The sequence below is a fragment of the Rhinolophus sinicus genome, chromosome 5 (assembly GCF_057876585.1).
Source record: "Rhinolophus sinicus isolate RSI-liver-muscle chromosome 5, RSI-T2T, whole genome shotgun sequence".
Lineage (NCBI taxonomy): Eukaryota > Metazoa > Chordata > Mammalia > Chiroptera > Rhinolophidae > Rhinolophus > Rhinolophus sinicus.
Genome location: NC_142505.1, coordinates 71102975 through 71109047, shown reverse-complemented (window position 1 = coordinate 71109047; position 6073 = coordinate 71102975). Strand labels below are relative to the sequence as shown.

Below are 6073 nucleotides of genomic sequence, written 5' to 3'. Positions count from 1 at the left end.
CTCAAGAACTCTATATTTCCTACCCAATTTTTCTGTAAACTAAAACTGCTCTTTTAAAGTTTATTAATTTTTAAACATGAAAAAATACTACATTCCAAAAGTTGTGTGATGCATATAGAGCGGTTCTTAGACAGAAATCTTTATCCTTACATGCTTATATTGAAAAGGACAGCCTGAAAATTAGCTGAGCACAGCCTCTAACTGCAAAGCCGGAAGCCAATGGTTCTCCACAGTGAGATTACAGCCATGAGTGACAGTCCCTGCTCTCTAGTCCTAACAGATACAAGTAGTGATGAGCAGTAAACTGACAACTTCCATTCAGTAGATGTTGTAAGTGCCTGAGAGGTGCTTGTGCTGGCTGCTTGGAAGCACAGAAGAGAAGCGCACACTTGACCAGATTCTGGAATGATTCCAGCAGAGGAAACCCCCAAGCTGATCCTTGAGGCTAAGAAGATTTAAGTAGGGAATGGTTTTCCAACCTGAAGGTCATTGAGGATAACAATCATAAGGAATGCAGCAGTAGTATATATTTGGGAAACAGTCAACGAATTCCAGGAGTGTAATAAAAGCTTCATTTAAGGGAGGGTCAGGAGAAAAGATAGGAAAGGTACGGGGGTAATAAAAGGTGCTGGTTGCTAAGGTAACACATTCAGTTTTATCATAAAGCTTATGAAGGGCCTCTAACAAATTTGAAGAAGAGGAAGTCATGTGATTGGCCTTTAGAAACATCACTTTGTCAATAAAATGTAAGCAATGTGAGTTTCACAGGAAAGAGATGAGAAGAGAACTTACAACAAAACTCCTAGGAAAAGTAGCATTGAAGCCTCTCCCACTGAGGGCAAAGGTTGCCCATTATCATTATACTCAACTTTGTACTGGAGGTTGAAACTGGCACTTTAAGATAAGAAAAAGACACAAACGAATAAGTACTGGAAATTTGAAGTCAACACAGTCATTATTTTCATGTGATATGGTTTTGAGTGTAGAAAATCCAAAAGAGTACAGATAAAAGAAATTTTAAAAGGCTCATTCAGGGCTATGATGAAACAAAGCAAAAAAAATTGCTTGTACAACAGTGTAAATATACTTAATGCTACTGAACTACATACTTAAATAAAAAAGGAATGAAATTTTGCCACTTGCAACAACATGGATGGACCTATGCTAAGCGAAATAAGTCAGAGAATGACAAATACCATACAATTTCACTTATATGTGGAATATAAAAAAACAAAACGAAACAAAAATAGACTCATCGCAACAGTGATTAAACTGATGGTTGCCAGAAGGGGGGTGGAGGAATGGAGAAAAAAGATGAAGGGCAATATAATCAATAATACTGTGATGATAACTTTACATGGCAACAGACAGTTACTAGACTTAATGTGGTGATGACATTGTAAGGTACATAAATATCTAATTACCATATTATACACCTGAAACTAATAGAATATTGTATGTCAACTATACCAAAATAAAGAAACAGGCAAACTTAAAGTATATTTTTTAAGGATGCAAACACAAAAAAAGACTCTAAGGAAAAAAAATAAAGTGTTTTCAATTTAAAAAATGTTTAAGATAGCAAATTTTGTGTTATGTGTTTTTAACCATAATTTAAAAAAATCAGACATGAAAAGAAATAAATCAATAAAAACTAAAAAGTAAAAATAATACAGTCTTTATTTTCAGATATAAAATTTTTGTTAAATTAAAATTTATTAGGGTGACATTTCTTAGTAAAGTTACATAGATTTCAGGTGTACAATTCTGTATTACATCATCTATAAGTCATATTGTGTGTTCACCACCCAGAGTCAGTTCTCCTTCCATTACCATATATTTGATCCCCTTTACCCTCATCTACCACCCTCCTCCCCCCTTACCCTCTGGTAACCACTAAACTATTGTCTGTGTCTATGAGTTTTTATTTCTCATTTGTTTGTCTTGTTCTTTGTTGTGTTTGGTTCATATACCACATATCAGTGAAATCATATGGTTCTCTGCTTTTTCTGTCTGACTTATTTCGCTTAGCATTATAATCTCAAGATCCATCCATGTTGTCACAAATGTTCCTATATCATCTTTCCTTACCGCCGAATAGTATTCCATTGTGTACATATACCACAACTTCTTTATCCATTCATCTATCAAAGGATATTTTGATTGTTTCCATGTCTTGGCCACGATAAATAAAGCTGCAATCTATGTAACTTTACTAACAATTGTCACCCCAATAAACTTTAATTTAAAAATAATATATTTATCTAAAATTTTTAATTTTGATGTTAATGCCAGGTTTCTTTTTACTAGTAGTTACATGTATATGTTTTTTTACCTTTTATTTTTAAAACACATATTTAATTATATTTAAGATGGGATTCTTATTCATAGCATATAATTAGGTCTTTTTTTTGCTAATTATTATTATTATTATTTTAATTTTATTAGTTTCAGGTGCACAAGACAAAACAAAACTTAGACGTTTATCATTTATATCCCTCACACTGTGTGAATCCCCCTCCCCCTTTCCACTATCCCTCTGACCTCGCACAGAGCCAATACATTTCCACTGTCTCTATTCCTAATGCTGTACTCCACGTCCTGTAACAATATACATACAAATATATAAATAGACATATATATATATATATATATATATATATATATATATATATATATATATAATTATAGTTGTCATTCAGTATTGTTCAGCTTCAGGTGTACTGTGCAGAGATCAGGCATCTACATCATCCCCGAGGTGGTCTCCCAAATGGGACACATGTCCATCGGATACCCTACAACATCTTTACATTATTGATTACGTTCCCCAAATTAATTTTCAAAACCCCGTGGCCATCTTGTGGTTACCGACTATTTTCTAAACCTCTCACCTTCCCCTTATCCCCACCTCCCTGCCCCTCTAGCAACCCTCAGTTTTTCCTCTATGTCTCCAAAACTGTTTCTGATTAGTTCATTCACTTATTCTTTTCTTTAGATTCCGCATATAAGTGAGATCATATGGTATTTGTCTTTCTCTGTCTGACTGATTTCACTTAGCATAATGTTCTCTAGGTCCATCCATGTTGTTGCAAATGGTAAGATTTCTTTCTTCTTTATGGCTGCGTAATACTCCATTGTATAAATGTACCACAGTTTCTTAATCCAGTCATCTACTGATGGGCATTTCGGTTGTTTCCATGTCTTGGCTATTGTGTATAGTGCTGCAATAAACATAGGAGTGCATAAAGATTTTTGAATTGGAGTTTTGGATTTCTCCGGATAGATACCTAGGAGTGGGTTTGCTGGGTCATAAGGTAGTTCCATTTCCAGATTTTTGAGTTACCTCCATACTGTTTTCCATAGTGGCTGCACCAATCTGCATGCCCACCAACAGTGCACAAGCGTTCCCTTTTCTCCACATCCCCGTCAGCACTTGTTGTTTGTTGATTTATTGATGATAGCCATCTTGACTGGGGTGAGGTGGTATCTCATTGTGGTTTTTATTTGCATTTCTCTGATGGTTAGTGAGGTTGAACATTTCTTCATATTTCTGTTTGCCATCTGTATGTCCTTTTTAGAAAAATGTCTCTTCATGTCCTTTGTCCATTTTTTAATTGGGTTGTTTGTTTTTTTGGAGTTAGGTTGAGTGAGTTTTTTATAAATTTGTGATATTAACCCCTTATCAGATATATCGTTGGCAAATATCTTTTCCCATTCAGTAGGATCCCTTTTTGTTTTATTGATGGTTTCCTTTGCTGTGAAAAAGCTTTTTAGTTTGATGTAATCCCACATGTTTATTTTTTCTCTTACTTCCCTTGTGCGAGGGAATATATCAGTAAAAATCTTACTCCAGGTAATGTCTGTGAAGTTTCTTCCTATATTTTCTTCTAGGAATTTTATGGTTTCAGATCTTACATTCAATTCTTTAAGACATTTTGAATTTATTTTTGTATGTGGTGTAAGGAGGTCCAGCTTCATTTTTTTTGCATGTATCTGTCAGGTTTCCCAGCACCATTTATTGAATAGACTGTCTTTACCCCACCGTACATTCTTGCTTCCATTGTCGTAGATTAAATGGCCATATAGGCATGGGTTTATTTCTGGACTCTCTATTCTGTTCCATTGACCTATGGGTCTGTTTTTATATCAGTACCATGTTGTTTTGATTACTGTAGCCTTGTAGCATAATTTGATGTCAGGTATTGTTATACCTCCCACTTTGTTCTTATTTCTCAAGATTGCTGAGGCTATCCGGGGTCTTTTATGGTCCCATATAAATTTTAGGATTATATGTTCTATTTCTGTGAAAAATGTCGTTGGTAGTTTGATAGGAATTGTGTTGAATATGTATATTGCCTTAGGCAGTATGGACATTTTAACTATATTAATTCTTCCTATCCATGAACATGGTATGTGTTTCCTTCTATTTGTATCTTCTTTCATATCTTTCTTCAGTGTCTTATAATTTTCTGAGTCTTTTACTTCTTTGGTTAAATTTATTCCCAGGTGTTGTCACACAGCAGCCTAGCCGTTTGTCCCTACCATCCTTTCCTTAGGGAAAGAGGGTTGTGGGTTGTCCCTCTTAGGGGTTGAGTTTTATAGGTCTCCTCTCTTGGTCCCAGTATGCTGGGTCTGCAGTCAAAGACGAGTAAGTTTCCTCAAGGGAGGGACGACTTAAGCCAGACGGGACCCCAGGGACCCCCATGAGTTAGCCTTTGAAACTAGGAGGGATGCCCCTCCTCCAATGTTTCCTGGGAGCTGCTGACTCCTGCTTCAAGTGACCAGCACCCTATTGTGCTAAGGAATGATTAATTGAGTGAAACCATCTCACTCCCCGCTTGGCTCATGGGATGATTGCCATGAGAGACCTGCTCCCCCAGGGATTGTATACACCGCACCTTGTTCACATGGGGACAGCATGCACAGGTTGCTGTGGGACAATATGATTGGATATTGGGAACATGCTAATTGTATTAGTGGTGTAAGAGTTTTACAGACCCTGCCCAGAATCATGTGATGCCTATTGTAAAAAAGCAATAAATACCCACGACGACCCGATTCGGGGCTCCAGTCTCTTGAGGCTGTGAGTCCCTTGGTCCTCTGTGGTTTCTCTGCATTCAGTGTCTCTGGTCTCTTTATTTCTATAATAGAATTTAGCCCTTGCCGCCTCCCTCGCTTTCCCCACTGCTTGTGTTGTGCAGGTTGCAACACCCAGGTATTTTATAGTCTTTGGAGCAATTGTAAATGGGATTGATTTTTTAATTTCTCCTTCTGATGTTTTATTATTGGTATATACAAATGTAACTGATTTCTGAATTTTAATTTTGTATCCTGCTACTTTACTAAATTCATCTATCAGCTCTAATAGTTTCTTGGTGGAGTCTTTAGAGTTCTCTGTATATAGTATCATATCATCTGCATATAATGACAGTTTTACTTCCTCCATACCCGATTTGGATGCCTTTTATTTCTTTTTCTTGTCTGATTGCTGTGGCTAGAACTTCCAGCACTATGTTGAATAGAAGTGGAGAAATTGGACAACTTTGCCTTGTTCCTGATCTTAAGGGGAATGGTTTTAGCTTTTCCCCATTGAGTATGATGTTAGCTGTGGGTTTATCATATATGACATTTATTATGTTGAGATATGATCCTCTATTCCCACTTCCTTAAGGGTTTTTATCATAAATGGCTGCTGGATTTTATCAAATGCTTTTTCTGCGTCTATTGATATGATCATGTGATTTTTATTTTTCATTTTGTTAATGTGGTGTATCACATTAATCGATTTGCGGATGTTGAACCACCCTTGCATACCAGGAATGAATCCCACTTGATCACTTGATCATGGTGTATGATCTTTTTAATGTATTGCTGAATTCTGTTCGCTAATATTTTGTTGAGGATTTTTGCATCTATGTTCATTAGCGATATCAGCCTGTAGTTTTCTTTTTATGTGGTGTCTTTGTCTGATTTTGGGATCAGGGTGATAGTGGCTTCGTAAAAAGTGTTTGGGAGTCTTTCCTCCCTCTGGATTTTTTGGAAGAGCTTGAGGAGAATAGGTGATAATTCTCTT

The 6073-nt window shown here is 36.3% G+C and overlaps 2 protein-coding genes across 2 annotated transcripts in view; one reads left to right on the top strand and one right to left on the bottom strand.

Moving 5' to 3' along the window:
- LOC141567351 (butyrophilin-like protein 9) overlaps positions 1-6073 on the bottom strand; it is a 390425-nt gene that overhangs the window by 43052 nt on the left and 341300 nt on the right. The window lies entirely within an intron of this gene.
- The window catches only part of LOC109439777 (butyrophilin-like protein 3), a 56224-nt gene that overhangs the window by 1761 nt on the left and 48390 nt on the right, over positions 1-6073 (top strand). The window lies entirely within an intron of this gene.